Here is a 20,598-nt window from a genome sequence, read left to right on the forward strand (position 1 = left end):
ATTGTTTATTTCTTTAACTGGCCTCGAAATACAAGCCACAAAATTAATTGGGTTTCGATTGAAGGGTGCAGCAGGGCAATGGTGGAGAGGTTACAAGAAGGCCAAAGATTCTACATTACCGCCACTTACTTGGCCACAGTTCAAAGAAGCTTTTAGGCCAAGTTTTTGCCTAGCAGTCGGATGGATGAACTCTGACGTCAGTTCAAACATCTTAAATAGGGTATCATGTCAGTGACCGAATATGAGATGGAATTTACAAATTTAGCAGAGTATGCACCTAATTTGAGACCGACAGAGAGAGAAAAAGTGAGAAGGTTCATTGAAGGCTTGAATCCATATATGGCAAAAGATATGACTTCACATCAGGATGACAAGACTTATCTTCAGGTTGTCAATATCGCTACGCGTAAGGAGGCTTTTGATAAAATTGCTAGGGAAGCTAGAGAAAATGGCAAGAAGGCTAGAACCACAGGTAGTTATAGTGGACTTTTAGTTGGGGGAAAGAACACGAATCATTCAGTTTAGAGTCGGTCAGTAGTTCACTCGTCTCCTTATCCAGCTCCATTCAGACAAAGCCAGCAGAGTAAAGGTGAGGCTTATTTGGGGAACAGTTCAATAAATCAAAGTCAGACTCGGTTCTCCGATCCTATTTGTTCCACGTGCAATAAAAAATATCTTGGGCAATGCCTTTTGGGTTAGAGAGGATGTTATCACTGCTATGACCTAGGTCACCTTATGAAAGATTGTCCACGACTCAGGCATGCTCCAGGGAAGGCTTCAGCAACTCAGGCAGCATCCACAGGTAATTTATTAGTAGAAGCTCCTCCAGTTCGGGCACCTAATGCTCAGACTAGGCGTGGTGCCAATAGAGGTGGAGCTCAGGGAAGAGGCAGACCAGCCAGATTCTATGCAGTTCCAGACAGGCAGAATGCGGAGGCGTCTAACAAAGTTATTACATGTATTATCTCAGTTTGTGGTCGCTTGCTTATGTATTAGTTGATCCTGGTTCAACTTTCTCTTATCTGTCTCCTTATTTTTGTGTCGAGATTGGAAAAGCACCAGAACCATTAGGGGTCCCGTTTAAGGTTTCCACACCTATAGGAGAATATGTTAAAGTTGAGTATATATTTAGAAATTGCATCATCATCGTTCAGGGCCGAGAAACATTAGCCAATTTGAACTTGTTAGATATTGTTGACTTTGACATCATAGCTGGCATGGACTGGTTATCTTCTTGTCATGCTATAGTTAATTGCCACGCGAAGACCGTTAAATTCTCATTTATTGGGGAAAATCCAGTTATAATTAGAGGTGAAGTGGGTACGCCTGTGGGTAAGTTTATTTCTTACCTTAAGGCTAGAGAGCTAGTGAATAATGGGTGTTTGGCGTATCTAGCACATGTGCGGGATATGAAGGCCGACTCCCCAATGCTTGAATCAATACATATTGTGAAAGAGTTTCCAGAAGTGTTTGCAGATGATCTCCTAGGGATACCACCAGATAGGGAGATTGAGTTTGGCATAGGCATATTATCAGGAACTCAGCCAATCTTGATTCCTCCTTACAAAATGGTTCCAGCTGAGCAAAATGAACTCAAGAAGCAATTATATGACCTTTTATATAAAGGTATTATTCAACCTAGTGTTTCCCACTGGGGTGCTCCAGTGTTGTTCGTGAATAAAAAGGATAATTCCCTACGGATGTGCATAGATTACCACTAGCTGAATAACGTTACTATCAAAAATAAATATCCAATACCCACGATAGATGACCTATTTGATCAGTTACAGGGTGCTAGGTATTTTTCAAAAATTGACCTAAGATCGGGAAAACATCAGTTATATCATAGAAGCAGACATCCCGAAAATAGCTTTCAAGACTTGGTATGGTCATTATGATATTTTTGAAGTGTCCTATGGGTTGACCAATGCACCAGCGGCTTTTATGGACTTAATGAACAGAGTCTTTAAGACTTTATTAGATACCTTTGTCATAGTATTTTATCGATGATATACTGGTATATTCACATAGCCGGACAGAGCATGAGAATCATTTGAGAACAATTCTTCAAATACTTAAGGAGCGCCAGCTTTATGCGTAATTCTCCAAATATAAATTTTGGCTCGATACAGTTATATTCTTGGGGCACGTGGTCTCGAGAGAAGGCATTAGAGTAAACCCGCAGAAAATAGAAGCAGTTAAGAGTTGGCATAGGTCGACGACTCCCACAGAGATTCACAACTTTCTGGGATTGGCAGGTTACTACCGTCATTTTGTAGAAGGGTTCTATTCGGTAGCTACCCCCTTGACAACGTTAACTCAGAAAAATGTGAAGTTTCAATGGTCTGAAGCTTGTGACAAAAGTTTTCAAGAACTCAAGAACAGGTTGACTACAAATCCAATCCTGACTCCCCTATAGGTAAATTGGTGATCTATTGTGATATTTCTAGAGTAGGGTTAGGATGTGTTCTTATGCAGAATGACAAGGTAATTGCTTATGATTCTAGGAAATTAAAGAATCATGAGAGAAATTATACTACCCAGAATCTAGAGCTAGCAACCGTTATTTTTGCTCTAAACAAATGGCGTCACTACCTTTATGGAGAGCAATGTGACATTTATATAGATCACAAAAGTTTGCAGTATATATTCAAGCATGAAGAGTTGAATCTGAGACAACGCAGGTGGTTGGAGTTGCTTAAAGATTATTATTGTAATATCTTTTACCATCCTGGCAAAGCGAATATGGTTGTTGATGCTCTGAGTAGAAGATCCATGGGGAGTTTGACCGGGTTGCCTATGGTCGAACATCCAATAGTTAAGGAAGCCCATTAAATAGCTAGCCACGAGGTTCGTCTCGATGAGAAATATGATGGAAGGTTGATAGCAAGTATGGGTGCTAAGTCTACTTTAGTAGAGAAGTTAAAGTCAAACAATTCGATGACGATAGCTTGCTTAAGCTCAAGGAGGGTGTCCTCAGTGGCAAGATTAAGAATATCCACTACACAGGATAAATGACCTATTTGATCAGTTACATGGTGCTAGGTATTTCTCAAAATATAGACCTAAGATCGGGATACCATCAGTTAAATATCATAGAAGCAGACATCCCGAAAATAGCTTTGACGACTCGGTATGGTCACTATGAATTTTTATTGATATCCTTTAGGTTGACCAATGCACCAGCAGCTTTTATGGACTTAATGAACAGAGTCTTCATGCCTTTCTTACATACCTTTGTCATACTATTTATCGATGATATACTGGTATATTCCCATAGCCAGAAAGAGCATGAGAATCATTTGAGAACAGTTCCTCAAATACTTAAGGAGGGCCAACTTTATGCCAAATTCTCCAAATGTGAATTTTGGCTCGATACTGTTATATTCTTGGGGTAGGTGTTCTCGAGTGAAGACATTAGAGTAGACCCGCAGAAAATAGAAGCAGTTAAGAGTTGGCATAAGCCGACGACCCCCACAGAGATTCACAACTTTCTGGGATTGGCAGGTTACAACCGTCATTTTGTAGAAGGGTTATATTCGGTAGCTACCCCCTTGACAACGTCATTTTTCTTAAATGCTTTTTAAATATATTGAATTACTAACTATTGTGTCTTATTATATTTTTTATATAATTTCTAAATATGTAAATTTTATTTAAAAGAAAAACTTTAAAACTTTATGCTCGAATTCATACTGAAAATTAGTCTATTTAACTCTCACATTTCGAATTATGTCATATAAAGTGAAACGAATGGAGTAGTATTAAGTCATTAATATTTTCTTAATTCCTATTACTCCTCCTAATTTGGTATGGTATTTTCTCGACTCTTTTTTTATCTTTTACTTTAGTGAAAAGTAAATTATATTTCAAATAATTTGTCGTGTTTAGAAAATCAAAAGTATATATGTATGAAAATTAATTCAAGTAAGACATAATACTAATCTTCCCTCATGACTAATGTTATTAGTTATGTATTCACAATTTTACACTCCTTTTGTTTTTCAGCAAGGATGCACAAAATTAGCTCCTACTGTAAGTTTTCTCTTGACACCCTCTAATTTTAAATTCTTAATTAACTCTAAAGGCTCGTTTGGTACGAGGGATAATGGATAATTAATTCCGGAATTAATTTGATACGAGTTTATCCCACGTTTGGTTGGATAAAATCGCAATATAACTAATCCTAGAATTAGTTATCCCGAGATTGTAGTGTTATTTTTATCCCTATGAGAGGGTGGGATAACAGTCCCAGATAATTAATCCCGAAATAATTACTCCTGAGATAACTTGTTTCCGATCCCAACCAAACGACCCCTAAGAGAATTGATTAATTTCACTAATATGTAAATTATATTCCACAGGCCATGAAGTTAATTTCATGCAATAAAAGTTCCATAAGCAACATCAACTTTGTCAATAGTTCACAAACTCATATACTTGTTAGGGGTTGCAATGATTTCAAGGTCGATCATGTATTTATTCAGTCTCCAGGATATTCTCCAAATACCGATGGCATTCATATTCAATCTTCTCAATGTGACCATTACCAATTCTAATATAAGTTCCGGTATATGTTGAGCATTACCCTTTAGGAGTTGCTGATGTTAGCTGTATATTAGAATTGGAACTTACCCTTTATAATAGTTTTATCGAAATCTAAAGAAGTTATAATCAGTTTTATAAGAGTAAAAAGTATTAAAAAAATTTAAAGCCAACTTTTTATTTTCACCTTAGACCCCATATTATGTCGAGCCGCCTCTGGTTACAGCATATTATAAGAATGCTCATGGCCAACAGTATGGAATTGAACCTGCTGGTCCTTGTTTAATTATACCGTAGGTCTTTATAGGAACCCGTAAACTTTAAATTATGGATCACATTTAGCCTCAAAATATATGAAGTAGGGGTTCTAGTCAGGGACGGATCTACGTTGCAAGTTAGGGGTACCACGATACCCGCTCGCTTCGCTAAAATTTCTACCATGTACATAATATCTCTGTGAAAAAACGTATAAATGGATAGAATGGCACCCAAAAGTCACAAAGTGAAAGTGGGTGTCATTGGTTTAGCCTTCCTTTGAAGGCTTTTATTGGCCTTAAGAATGCAAGTTCAATTCCCTATTGGAGCAGCTCCTTTGATTTTTAGTTGAACCCTAGGGCCGCATATCTTTTCCTTCTTTTTCGGTTATTTTCCTCCTTTTATTACTTGTTAAGTCTCTCTTCTTTATTTTTTTAACTTTCAGTCCTCATTTTGTTTCTATCATTATACCTTACTTTATAAACAATTATTTTCTATAGTAATTTTAATTGATTTTAATTAGAATATAATTTCTTTATTTTTAATGAAACAAAATTAATTTATATATTAGAATATAATTTGAGCATTATCTTCTATTGGGTTTTAAAAAAAAATTAAATGGATTGATTGATAGTCGTTTTGAGTTGAATATCATAGGTTGAATGTTGAAGGTTTTTCTTTGAAAATAATTGTCATATAACTCAACAATTAAAATGGAAAAATAAACAAAGAACAATACAAGTAAATTAATCTAGTCAAACATAGTGTAGTTAAGGTACCCTTTAAGCAAATATTTATATTGGAGGCTCTTTTTCATGAAATGTTTTTTTTTGCATTTTTATTTAGAATATGTTTAAATTAAGCGTTAAAAATTTGAACTAAAATCGAATTTATTTGCTTTGTGAATGAAAGACCTATTCAAATTAACCAAAAACTAACCGAATCGACCCATTATTCCTAATCTGTCTTTGTAGCTACTGACATGTATACTGTATGCATAATATGGTGGCACTCGCAACCTTCGAATCCTGGATCCGCCTATGATTTCATTTTTTTTTATAGTATTTGGTTTAATATGTAAAGTTTGGTACGTAGGCGGAGTCAATGACAAGATGAATGCATATATAAAGTAATTTCATTTATTGTGATTATTATAAGTCAGGTATTTTAATTACTCTCTCTGTTTTCTTGTTTCAATTTTATGTATCTTAATTTCAATTTTAAGTAGGCGGAATCAATGAAATTATAAAATGTTTTTGTGACGAACAAAGTCGCCAGTAATAGCTTTAACCATGCTACTTAAAATCGGCATAGTAGGTCGCCGCTAAAAGGCGCGACAAGTCGGGCCAACTTTTTGGGGCGACAGTAAGGCTTTTAGTGGCGACTCGGGGCGCTACAAAAATATTTTGTCCTTTCAAAAGCAAACTCTCTTTGCCACATTCCCCTTAGCTTTATGGCAGTTTTAGTTGCCCAAATACAATTCTTTTGGAGATAACTCATATTTTATTTTCTTTAAATATATATCAAAAATTAAATTCAATAAATGTTTGTTTTGAGTTCCTAATTGAAAAGATTATTTATGTAATGACCCAACCGGTCATTTTAACTTTAGAACTCCGTTCCCCTAAATAAAACTTCATGTATGTGCTTTTATTAATTTATGACTTGCCGGGATGGTAGTTCGGGTTGAAATAGGAACACTTGGTTCCTTAAGTTGGCCTTAGAATGTTAAGTTTGACTTCGGTCAATATTTTGAGAAAACATCGCCGGAATCGGAATTTGACGGTTCCAATAGCTACGTATGGTGATTTTGGACTTAGGAGCCTATTCAGAATTTTATTTGGAAGTCTGTAGTTAAATTAGGCTTGAAATGGCTAAAACAAGAATTTAAGTTTGAAAGTTTGACCGGGGAGTTGACTTTTTGATATCGGGGTCGGAATCTAGTTCCGAATCCGTTATATTATTTAAGACTTGCACGCAAAATTTGGTGTCATTCCGAGTAGTATAAATATGATTCGGCGCGTTCGGAGGAAGTTAGAAACTTGAAGTTCAAAGTTTGATCCAATTTGGTTTTGGGGTGTGATTCTTGGATTTGTTGTTGAATTTTGTGTTTTGAGAGTTCGAGCAAGTCTGTAATATGTTTACAGACTTGTTGGTGCCTTTGGACAGGGTCCCGAGGGGCTCAGGTGTGTTTCGGACCGCCCAGAGCTAAATCTGAGAAACTAGATTTTCGAGTTCTGGTTTCCATCTTCGTGTTCGCGAGAGGGAAATCGCATTCACGAAGAAGGATGTGGGGCAGTGGGCAATTTGCCCTTCGCGTTCGCGGACAGGCTCACGTGTTCGCGGAGCCATGAGAGCCTAAGCCTTCGCGTTCGCAAATCTCACTCGCGTTCGCGTAAGGGAAATGGGGTCAGGGAGGGCCAGTGAACTTTGCTCTTCGCGTTCGCGATACTCAGTCAGCGTAGGCCATCACGTTCGCGAAGGGTAATTTTGAGGATGAGGAAAATGGCCTTCGCGAACGCGAAGCCTTGACCGCGTTCGCGAAGAAGGGGTCCACTGTACCGGGCAGAATGTCTAAAAAACGGGTTTCACCATTTTTAACCCCATTTCTTCCATTGTTGGGCGATTTTGGAGCTTTTTGAGAGGGGAGTTCAACTAGCAACTTGAAGGTAAGTTAATTCTACACATTTTTAGTTAAATACATAGATTATGGATAGATTATAACTAGTAAATCTTAGAAATCAAAGGTTTAGATGAAAAACCTAGATTTTTATAAAAATAAGATTTTAACCACGAAAATATTTATGGAATTGGATAGAAATTATATATTTGAGTTCTTGAGATTATGGGTAACGTTTTCATCCTAGAATTTTGGGAATCCGAGTACGTGGGCCTGGGGTGAATTTTAAAAATTTTACCATTTTGGGTTGGGTAATTAATTTAATAGCCTAAATTCGAATTATTGAACATATATTAATTATTTTGTATAACATTTTAATAGTTTCAGATTTTTCGGCATCAAATTGAGAATTTAACGCGACGTGGTAATTGGAAAGTAGACTTTGAGACAAGGTAAGTCTCTTGTCTAATCTTGTGAGGGGAAAATTACCCCATAGGTAATTAAATTAATAATTATTACTAATTGTGGGGGCTGCGTACGCACGAGGTAACGAGAGTCTGTGCGTAGCAACTATTAATGCTAAAGTCCGGGTAGTTTAGGAATCAAAGCATGAATTACTTGTGTAAATTATATCTGTTATTTAATTAAATTATTTGGTATATATTGTGAATTGTTAGAGAAATTATTAAAAGGTAAAAATCTCATATGCTTAATTTTTTGTTTAAATTAATTAATTGTTAAAGAAATTGTTCATCCTCTCGAATTGATCTTATAATAAATATACTCTCCTTCCGGAGGTACATAAAAAAATGCCCTCCTTTCTTGTGGAGCGGGCCAAATGCCTCGGTAGGATAGATGCATCTATGGATCGTGTCACACATCCCTCGGCTGGATCGGGCCGTACGACCTCGGCAGAAATCGTGCCTAATAATGATAATTATACGATACCTTGGCATTTCAATTGCAGTTTGTGAATTTAATTAATAGTTTGAAAATTGTTGCATTTGAAGGAATTTAATTATTTCTGCTGTTTAAATAAATTATTGTTAACTCTGTGAATCATGTTGATTTAGATATTCTAGTTTTATTTCAATTATTATTATTGACCCATAGTGAGTGTCAAAGTCGGTCATCTCGTCTCTACCTCTTCGAGATTAGGCTTGATACTTACTGGGTACACGTTCTTTACGTATTCATTCAACACTTGCTGCACTTTTTGTGCAGGATCTGAGGCAGACACTAATGGAGGATCTATCATCGCACACCCACGTTATCCAGAGGCATAGTGGTGAACTGCCTTTCTGAGCCGTTCTGCAGCTATCCGTGTCTCTTCTTGTATTTGTATTCTGTCTATTTTATTTCAGACAATATTTGGAGTTTGTATAATCTACTAGATGCTCATACACTTGTGACACCAGGTCTTGGCACACACACTGGTAGAATATTTGGATTTAAATTTTGTTCTTGGTTGTTTTAATTTACTAAATTCCTGCAATTAAGAAGAGTTTAATTATTCGGTTAATTTTAAAAGAATTTAATATGGGTTTAAATTACTAATTGGCTTACCTAGCTATAGTGTGGGGCGCTATCACGACCTATAGGTGAAATTGGGTCGTGACAATTTATGCGCATCTATTTAATATAAGATGTTTGTTTAATATTTCTTTTCTCCAAGAAGTATAAAGTATATTGCTCTTTTTCAATCTCGGAATAAATCTGTGATGACCCAAAATATCATCTTTAAATTTAATAAGTAATTCTGTGTTCTAAGACCTCGAAAAGCACCATTTATCATTCCTCGACTTGCGTGCGTAGTCCGTACAATTTTTCGAAAGTTTTCATGTAAAAAATGGATTAAAATGTGAAATAGAGCTTTAAAACTCAATTAAATTGACTTTGGTCAATATTTTGAGCAAACGGACCCAGATAAGTGTTTTGACAATTTCGGTATGTCCGTATCGTGATTTGGGATCTGGGCATATGCCCGGAATCGAATTCCGAGGTCCCTAGCTCGAGATATGAAATTTTGATGAAAAATTAAAAGCTTGAAAGCTTAATGATTTTTAAGAAATTACTGATGTTGGATTTATTGACCTCGGGTCTATATTTTGGTTCCGGAGCCTGGGGTAGGTCCACTATAATATTTATGACTTGTCTGCCGAATTTGATGAGAATCGAAGTTGATTTGACGTGATTCGGACGTCCGGTTGTAAAAATAAAGGTTTTAAAGTTTTCTTGAAAATTTTCTTTGATTTGGTGTCCGATTCGTAGTTCTAGGTGTTAGTTTGGCGATTTGATCACGCGAGCAAGTTCGTATGATGTTTTAGGACTTATGTGCAAGTTTGGTTTGGAGCCCCGAGGGCTCGGGTGAGTTTCGAATGGGCTACGAGACGATTTCGGACTTAGGAAATCTGGTTTTCTGCAGACTTCAGGCTTCTCGTGTATTCTTCTTCGCATTCGCGAAGAGCAAATTAGGGCTGGCATAATTTTTGCTTCGCGTGCGCAACATAGTAACCGTGTTTGCGAAGGCTTGAGGTTCAAAGCTTCGCGTTCGCGATCGAAGCCTCGCGTTCGCGAAGGGAAAGAGGTTGGCCAGGAAAAATTAGCCTTCGTGTTCGCGAAGGGCATCTCGCGTTCGCGAAGGCCAAGCCAGGCAAGCATCACATTCGCGAAGAGTAAAATTGGACAACACAAATTGGTGCTTCGCGAACGCGAGGCACTGACCGCATTCGCGAAGGGTAAAAATCCCAGAAACAGAACTTAAGTTCTGAAAATGGGGTTTCGACCCATTTTCAACTCTTTTCCATTTTTGAGCTCGGGTAAGGCGATTTTTGGGCGATTTTCATGGGAAAATATTGGGGTAAGTATTCCTTATCCTATATTGATTATATTTCATGATTTCATACTCATTTATATCATGAATCCGTGAATTTATGAAAGAAAAATCATATTTTTATAAAATCTTCCAAAAACGAAAATTTAAGATTTGAAGATCCATTTGACATCGGAATTGGATAATTGTTGTATGGTTGGACTCGTCTCAGAATGGGTGTTCGGATTTAATAAGTTTGCTGAGATTTGAGACGTGGGTCCCACTGCTGAATATTTTAATGAATTTCAGATTTTATCCGAAAAATTAATAAATTCATATGGAATTAATTCCTATGATTCGTATTGAGTATATTGAATTGTTTGTGAATAGATTTGAAGCTTTCGGAGACAAATTTAAAAGGAAAAGTTGTGATTGTGTAATTGATTGGAATTTGCAAAGCGAGGTAGGTGTCGTGGTTAACCTTAACTTGAGGGAATAGAACCCTTAAATTATTTATTATGTGAAATGTATGTGAATGACGTATAGGCGAGGTGACGAGTGTCTATACGTCGTCAAATTAATTATTTTCATAATTACTTGAAAAGAATCATAAACTATTTTAAATCATGAATTAATTATTATAATAATTGTTTCTCCTATTTTTTGCCAAATATAAATTCTTGAATTTCTGCATTTAATTGTTACATGCTACTTGAATTATGTGTCTTAATTGTTATTTGACATTTAGCATATTAAATATTAAACTGCCTATTTTCGCCCTGATTTCTATAATAATTTGTTATTTGACATTGTCTGTTTCATGATTAAATCATAATTATTGTATGCTTGTTGTCTTATAATTTCATATTAATTGTTGCATTTATTTGGAAAATTTCTTCTATAAGAATTGGTAAATGAATATACTGGAGGAGCGGGTTACACGCCGCAACAGAATTGATTGAAATGAATATATTGGAGGATCGGGTTGCACGCCGCAACAGACTTATTAAAAAGTCCATATTGAAAGATCCGGTTGTACGCCGCAACAGACTTATTAAAAGTCCATATTGGAGGATCGGGTTGCACGCCGCAACAGACTTGATTAAAATGAATATATTAGAGGAGTGGGTTGCACGCCGCAATAGAACCGAATGTGAATATATTGTGAGAGCGGGTTGCACCCTGTAACAGAATTGAATGTGAATATATTGTGAGAGCGGGTTGCACGCTGCAACAGAATTGATGGAAATAATAATTGGTTATAACTGCTGAGTTGGCTTCAATCATTATAAATGAGTTACCTGATTTATTTCTATTATTGTTGTTGTTTCTAATATTGCGTACAGGTAATGTAAGTGACCCGCCTTAGTCTCGTCACTACTTCGTCGAGGTTAGGCTCAGCACTTACCAGTACATGTGGTCGGTTGTACTGATATTACACTCTGCACTTCTTGTGCAGATTTTGGAGTTGGTCCTAGCGGCATATCATAGACTTGCTCGGATTTCAGCTACCAGAGGAGACTTGAGGTATAACTGCATGGCGTCCGCAGTTTTGAAGTCCCCGTCTATTTTACTTTACCTGTGTGTTTATTTCCAGACTGCTTTATTTTATTCAAACCTTTTTTTGTAATTATTCTAGAAGCTGGTGCACTTGTGACACCAATTCTTAGATGGTATTTAGACACCGTTATTTTTATGGGTTATTTCACTATATTTCAAACTTTGCTTTCACATTTGTTTCTTTGATTATTAATAATTTAAATGTTTTTTAAAAATTGGTTAATATTATTCTAACGTTGGCTTGCCTAGGAAGTGAAATGTTAGGCGCCATCACGGTCCGAAGGTGGGAATTTCGGGTCGTGACAGTTGGTATCAGAGCACTAGGTTACATAGGTCTCACGAGTCACGAGCAAGCTTAGTAGAGTCTGAAAGATCGGTACGGAGACGTCTGTACTTATCTCTCAGAGGCTATGAAGTTTAGGAACAATATCACTTCTTTCTTATTCTGTCATGCGATTTTATTCTATCATCGATGATTAAACCATTCTACTCTTATTCTCTCGCAGATGGTGAGAACACGTACTACCTCTACCGATGGACATAGACCAGAACCCCCGATGGCAACTATGGACAGGGGTAGAGGTCGAGGCCGAGATCGTGCTAGAGGCCGAGGCAGAGGCCGAGGTAGATCTCAGTCCAGAGCTCGAGCACCTGCACCTGTTGAAGAACCTCAGGTGGACCTTCAGGAGGAGGTTCCAGTTCAGAATGTACCAGTTGGACAAGTTCAGGTCCCGGAAGGATTCATAGCCACTCCAGTACTTCAGGACGCTCTAGTCTGTTTAATAAGTCTTACGGAGGGCGTGGCCCAGAATGGTACATTTCCAGTGGCACCAGCTGTCTCACAGGCTAGGGGAGGAGCACAAATTCCCACTACTCCCGCTCCGGAGCAGATGGCTCCCCAGAATAAGGCTCCAGCAGCCCCGCCAGTTGGGGTAGTTCAGCCAGTTATTGCGGCATAGATCGGTGATAGGCCCGCCATGTCTTTTGAGGCCTTATTGAGACTGGATAAGTTTACCAAGCTCTTTCTAATTCACTTCAGTGGTACACCTTCTAAGGACCCACATGCTTATCTTGAACGTTGTCACGAGGTGCCGTGGAACTTGGGTATAGTTGAGACTAATGGGGTTGATTTTGCTGTATTTCAGATGACGGGTCCCGCTAAGAGGTGGTGGAGAGATTACACATTGACCCAACCAGTCAGATCACCTACACTTACATGGGAGCAGTTCTCTTAGCTATTTCTGGAAAAGTTCCTCCCTATCATACTGAGAGAGGAATTCCGCAAGCAATTTGAGCGTCTACAGCAAGGCAATATGACTGTTACTCAGTATGAGTCCCGTTTTGTGGATTTGGCTCGTCATGCTCTCCTCTTACTACCTACGGAGGGAGAGAGAGTGAGAAGGTTTATTGAGGGACTCACTCACCCTATCAGACTTCAGATGGCCAAGGAGACCGAAAGTGAGATTTCTTTTCAGACGGCTGCTAATGTCACAAGGAGGATCGAGATGGTTCTTGCACAGGAGAGAGGGCAGAGGTCCAATAAGAGGCCTCGTCAGTTTGGTGGTTTCAGTGGTGCCTCGACTGGAGGTAGAGGTAATTTTGGTAGGGGTCATCCTCCCAGACCATTTCATTCAGCACTTCATGTATCTCCCGGTGCTTCAGGGAGTCACGGTCCTATTATGCCCTACTCTGGGCAGCCAGCATTCAGTGCACATTCAGCTCCTATCAGTGCATCACCACTCCAGAGTTACTACAAAGGTTATCTGGCCCATTTGGGTCAGCTTCAGCAGCCACGGCATCAGGATGGGTGTTATGAGTGTGGGAACATTGGTCACATCAAGAGGTATTGCCCTAGATTGGCGAGTAACAGATCTCGGCAAGATTCTCGTGCCATCATACCGGCACTGGTTGCTTTACCGCCTGCTCAGCCAGCTAGAGGTAGGGTTCAGGCAGTTAGAGGTGGAGGTCAGACTATTAGAGGTGGAGGTCATGCCATTATAGGTGGAGATCAGACCGTTAGAGGTGGAGGCCAGCCAGTTAGAGGCCGTCCCGGGGACGCAGTTCAGAGTGGTGGGGCCCAACCCCGATTTTATGCTTTTCCAGCTAGGCCCGAGGCCGAGTCATCTGATGCTGTGATCACAGGTATTATTCCAATTTTCCATAGAGATGCTTTAGTCTATTTGATCCAGGATCTACTTATTCCTATGTGTCCTCCTATTTTGCTTCATATTTGGTTGTGCCTTGTGATTCTCTAAGTGCTTCTATGTGTGTATCTACATCGGTAGGAGACTCTATTGTAGTAGATCATGTCTATCGTTTGTGTGTGTTTACTATTTGTAATCTTGAGACTAGTGCAGATCTTCTACTTCTTGATATTGTAGATTTTGATGTCATCTTGGGTATGGATTGGTTGTCACCTTATCTTGCTATATTGGATTGTCATGCCAAGACAGTGACCCTAGCCATGCCGGGGTTACCTCGGTTAGAGTGGAAAGGAACTCCTGGTCATTCTGCCAGCAGGGTTATTTCTTATATGAAAGCTCGACGTATGGTAGAGAAAGGGTGTCTAGCCTATTTGGCTTATATTCGCGATCCTAGTGCGGATGTCCCTTCTATGGACTCAGTACCAGTTGTTCGTGAATTTCGAGGTATTTCCTGCAGATTTGCCGGGGATGCCACCCGACAGAGATATTGACTTCTGTATTGATTTGGCTCCGGTCACTCAGTCCATTTCTATTCCACCATACCGTATGGCCCCGCCAGAGTTGAAAGAATTGAAAGAGCAGTTACAAGACTTGCTTGATCAGGGATTCATTAGACCCAGTATCTCGCCCTGGGGTGCACCAGTATTATTTGTAAAGAAGAAAGATTGCTCTATGCGGATGTGTATAAATTATTGGCAGTTGAACAAAGCCACTATCAAAAATAAATATCCGCTGCCAAGAATTGATGACTTATTTGATCAGCTTCAGGGTGCCAAGGTATTTTCAAAGATCGATTTGAGGTCTAGGTACCATCAGTTGAAGATTAGGGCATCTGATGTCCCTAAAATAGCTTTTCGAACCCGGTATGTGCATTACGAATTCCTAGTGATGTCATTTGGGTTGACAAATGCCCCAGCAACATTTATGAATTTGATGAATCGGGTGTTCAAGCCTTATTTGGATTCTTTTGTGGTTGTATTCATTAATGATATCTTGATTTACTCCAGTAGTTGAGAGGAACATGAGCAGCATCTTCAAAGTGTGCTTCACACCTTGAAGAATAATCAGTTATATGCCAAGTTTTTAAAATGTGAGTTTTGGTTAGACTCAGTTGCCTTTTTGGGGCATGTTGTATCGGCAGAAGGCATAAAGGTGGATCCTAAGAAGATTGAGGCTGTTCAGAATTGGCCAAGACCTACTTCAGTTACAGAGATCCGGAGTTTCCTGGGTTTAGCAGGTTATTATCGTCGGTTCGTGGAAGGGTTTTCATCTATAGCAAGCCTATTGACCAGATTGACCCAGAAAGGTATCCCATTCAGATGGTCAGACGAGTGTGAGTTGAGCTTTCAGAAGCTCAAGACCGCTTTGACTACGGCGCCAGTGTTGGTATTACCCACAGGTTCAGGATCGTATACGGTATATTGTGACGCATCTCACATTGGGCTTAGTGCAGTATTAATGCAAGATGGCAAGGTAATTGCATATGCGTCGCGGCTGTTGAAAGTTCACGAGAATAATTATCCTGTTCATGACTTAGAATTGGCAGCCATTATTCATGCGCTAAAGATTTGGAGGCATTACCTCTACGGTGTCTCGTGTGAGGTATTTACTGATTATCGTAGCCTTCAATATTTGTTCAAACAAAAAGATTCTTAATTTGAGGCAGAGAAGATAGTTGGAGTTGTTGAAAGACTATGATATCACCATTTTATATCACCCCGGAAAGGCCAATATGGTAGCCGATGCTTTGAGTAGAAAGGCTGTGAGTATGGGCAGTCTTGCGTATATTCCGGTTGGTGAGAGGCCATTAGCTACAGATTTTCAGACTTTGGCTAATCAGTTCGTGAGGTTAGATGTTTCAGAACCCAGTCGGGTTCTAGCTTGCACAGTCACTCAGTCTTCTTTATATGAGCACATCAGGGAGAGGCAGTATAATGATCCTCATTTACTTGTCCTTAAGGACACGATGCGGCACGGTGATGCCAAACAAGTTGCTGTGGGGGAAGATGGGGTTCTACGAATGCAGGGTTGTATTTGTGTGCCTAATGTGGATGGGCTTCGTGAATTAATTTTTGAAGAAGCACACAGTTTGAGGTATTCTATTCATCCAGGTACCGCCAAAATGAATCAAGATTTGCGGCAACATTATTGGTGGAGGAGAATGAAAAGAGATATAGCTGCACATGTAGCTCGGTGTCTGAATTGTCAGCAAGTTAAGTACGAGCATCAAAGACCTGGTGGTTTGCTTCAGAAGTTAAAAATTCCTGAGTGGAAGTGGGAGCGTATCACTATGGATTTTGTTGTTGGGCTCCCACGGACTCAGAGAAAATTTGAGGCTGTTTGGGTCATTGTGGACAGGTTGACCAAGTCACCACATTTCATTCCAGTGGCAGTTACCTATTCTACAGAGAGGTTAGCTGAAATTTACATTTGTGAGATTGTCCACCTTCATGGTGTGCCTGTGTCTATTATTTCAGATCGAGGTACGCAGTTTACCTTACATTTCTGGAGGGTTGTACAGCGTGAGTTAGGCACGCGGGTGGAGTTGAGTACAATATTTCATCCATAGACAGACGGACAATCAGAGCGCACTATTCAGATATTGGAAGATATGCTCTGTGCTTGTGTTATAGACTTTGGAGGTTCTTGGGATCATTTCTTGCCATTTGCGGAGTTTGCTTATAATATTAGCTACTAGTCGAGCATTCAGATGACTCCGTATGAGGCATTATACGGAAGGCGATGCCGATCGCCAGTTGGTTGGTTTGAACTGGGAGAGGCTCGGTTGTTGGGTACCGATTTGGTACAGGATGCCTTGGATAAGGTCAAGATTATACAGGATCGACTTTGCACAACTCATTCAAGGCAAAAGAATTATGCCGACCGTAAATTTCGTGATATTGCATTCATGGTTGGAGAAAGAACATTGCTCCGGGTTTCACCTATGAAAGGTGTAATGAGTTCGGAAAGAAGGGAAAGTTGAGCCATAGGTATATCGGACCCTTTAAAATTCTTGAAAGGGTGGGTGAAGTAGCCTACAGACTTGCATTACCACCTAGTTTATCAGCGGTTCATCCGGTGTTCCATGTGTCTATGCTCCGGAAATATCATGGTGATCCGTCCCATGTGTTAGATTTCAGCTCAGTCCAATTGGACAAAGATTTGACTTACGGGGAGGAGCCGGTGGCTATTCCAGCCCGGCAGGTCCGACAGTTGAGGTCTAAGAGTTATCCTTCAGTTCGGGTGCAATGGAGAGGTCAGCCGGTAGAGGTATCTACCTGGGAGTCCGAGTCGTACATGCGGAGTAAATATCCACACCTTTTCTCCAGCTCAGGTACTTTTTCTAACTCCGTTCGAGGACGAACGTTTGTTTTAGAGGAGGAGAATGTGATGACCCAAAATATCATCTTTAAATTTAATAAGTAATTCTGTATTCTAAGACCTCAAAAAGCATCATTTATTATTCCTCGACTTGCGTGCATTGTCCGTTCAATTTTCCGGAAAGTTTTCATGTAAAAAATAGATTAAAATGTGAAATAGAGCTTTAAAACTCAACTAAGTTGACTTTGGTCAATATTTTGAGCAAACGGGCCCGGATTAATATTTTGACAATTCCGATAGGTCCGTATCGTGATTTGGGATCTGGGCGTATGCCCGGAATCGAATTCCGAGGTCCCTAACTCGAGATATGGAATTTTGATAAAAAATTAAAAGCTTGAAAGCTTAATGATTTTTAAGAAATTACTGATGTTGGATTTATTGACCTCGGGTCCGTATTTTGGTTCCGGATTCCAAGGTAGATCAACTATAATATTTATGACTTGTCTGCCGAATTTGGTGAGAATCAGAGTTGATTTGACGTGATTCGGACGTCCGGTTGTCAAAATAAAGGTTTTAAAGTTTTCTTGAAAATTTCCTTTGATTTGGTGTCTGATTCATAGTTCTAGGTGTTAGTTTGGCAATTTGATCATGCGAGCAAGTTCGTATGATGTTTTAGGACTTGTGTGCAAGTTTGGTTTGGAGCCCCGAGGACTCGGGTGAGTTTCTGATAGGCTACGGGACGATTTCGGACTTAGGAAATCTGATTTTCTGCAGACTTCAGGCTTCTGGTGTGTTTTTCTTCACGTTCGCGAAGGTACTCTCGCGAACGCGAAGAGAATATTGGGGCTGGCATGTTTTTTGCTTCGCGTTCGCGACATAGTAACCGCGTTCGCGAAGGCTTGAGGTTCAAAGCTTCGCGTTCGCGAAGGGAAAGAGGTTGGCCAGGAAAACTTAGCCTTCGCGTTCGCGAAGGGCATCTCGCGTTCGCGAAGGCCAAGCCAGGCAAGCATCGCGTTCGCGAGATAGCCCTCGCGTTCGCTAAGAGTAAAATTGGACAGCACAAATTTGTGCTTCGCGAACTCGAGGCATTGGCCGCGTTCGCGAAGGGTAAAAATCCCAAAAACAGAACTTAAGTTGTGGAAATGGGGCTTCGACCCATTTTCAACTCTTTTTCATTTTTGAGCTCGGGTAAGGCGATTTTTGGGCAATTTTTACGAAAAAACATTGGGGTAAGTGTTTATTATCTTATATTGATTATATTTCATGATTTCATACTCATTTATATCATGAATCCGTGAATTTATGGAAGAAAAATCAGATTTTTATAAAATCTTCTAAAAACAAAAATTTAAGATTTGAAGGCCCATTTGACATCGGAATTGGATAATTATTGTATGGTTGGACTCGTCTCGGAATGGGTGTTCGGATTTCGTAAATTTTTTCGAGATTTGAGACGTGGGTTCCATTGCTGAATATTTTAATAAATTTTGTATTTTATCCGAAAAATTAGTAAATTCATATGGAATTAATTCCTATGATTCGTATTGAGTATATTGAATTGTTTGTGAATAGATTTGAAGCTTTTGGAGACAAATTTAAAAGGAAAAGCCGTGGTTGAGTAATTGATTGGAATTTGCAAAGCAAGGTAAGTATCGTGGTTAACCTTGACTTGAGGGAATAGAACCCTTAAATTATTTGTTATGTGAAATGCATGTGAACGATGTATAGGCGAGGTGACGAGTGTCTATACGTCGTCAAATTAATTGTTTGCATAATTACTTGAAAAAAATCATAAATTATTTTAAATCATGAATTAGTTATTATAATAATTATTTCTCTCCTATTCTTTGCCAAATATAAATTCTTGAATTCCTGCATTTAATTGTTACATGCTACTTGAATTATGTGTCTTAATTGTTATTTGACATTTAGCATATTAAATATTAAACTGCCTATTTTCACCCTGATTTCTATAATAATTTGTTATTTGACATTGTCTATTTCATGATTAAATCATAATTATTGTATGCTTGTTGTTTTATAATTTCATAATAATTGTTGCATTTATTTGGGAAATTCCTTCTATAAGAATTGGTAAATGAATATACTGGAGGAGCGGGTTGCACGCCGCAACAGAATTGATTGAAATGAATATATTGGAGGATCGGGTTACACGCCGCAACAGACTTATTAAAAAGTCCATATTGGAGGATCGGGTTGCACACCGCAACAAACTTATTAAAAGTCCATATTGGAGGATCGGGTTGCACGCCGCAACAGACTTATTTAAAAGTCGACATACATATATATATTGGTGGATCAGGTTGCACGCCGTAACAGACTTGATTAAAATGAATATATTGGAGGAGCGCACGCCGCAACGGAACCGAATGTGAATATATTGTGAGAGCGGGTTGCACGCTGCAACAGAATTGAATGTGAATATATTGTGAGAGCGGGTTGCACGCTACAACAGAATTGATGGAAATGATAATTTGTTATAACTAGTGAGTTGTCTTCAATCATTATAAATGAGTTACCTGATTTATTTCTATTATTGTTGTTGTTACTAATATTATGTACATGTAATGTAAGTGACCCGCCTTAGCCTCATCACTACTTCGTCGAGGTTAGGCTCAGTACTTACCAGTATATGGGATCGGTTGTACTGATACTACACTCTGCACTTCTTGTGCAGATTTTGGAGTTGGTCCTAGCAGCGTACCATAGACTTGCTCGGATTTCAGCTACCAGAGGAGACTTGAGGTGTAACTGCATGGCGTCCGCAGTTCTGAAGTCCCCATTTATTTGACTTTAGCTGTGTGTTTATTTTCAGACAGTTTTATTTTATTTAGATCTTTATTTGTAATTATTCTAGAAGCTCGTGCACTTGTGACACCAGTTCTGGGATGGTATTTAGACACCGTTATTTTTATGGGTTATTTTACTATATTTCAAACTTTGCTTCCGCATTTGTTTCTTTGATTATTAATAATTTAAAAATTATTTAAAAATTGGTTAATATTACTCTAATGTTGGCTTGCCTAACAAGTAAAATATTAGGCGTCATCACGGTCCGAAGGTGAGAATTTCGGGTCGTGACAAAATCACTGATTTGAGAACTAAACCAATGCATCCTTTTGTTCTGTGAGCATGCATGCCTTTTTTGATGAACTTTGGTGCAATTATAGTTAATTTGAAGTATGGGGTATCATTCATAAAATTCATCGTGGAAAACTCTCTGTTTATGCTCGAGGATTGGGTTTAAATGCTTGTGTTAT

General features: G+C 38.9%; 1 pseudogene; it reads left to right on the plus strand.

The window, feature by feature from the left end:
- The first annotated feature begins 225 nt into the window (after positions 1-225).
- LOC107808803 (uncharacterized) lies at positions 226-20,585 on the plus strand (annotated as a pseudogene).
- Positions 20,586-20,598: the final 13 nt, after the last annotated feature.

This window comes from Nicotiana tabacum, chromosome 9, assembly GCF_000715075.1.
Source record: "Nicotiana tabacum cultivar K326 chromosome 9, ASM71507v2, whole genome shotgun sequence".
NCBI classification, from domain to species: Eukaryota; Viridiplantae; Streptophyta; class Magnoliopsida; order Solanales; family Solanaceae; genus Nicotiana; species Nicotiana tabacum.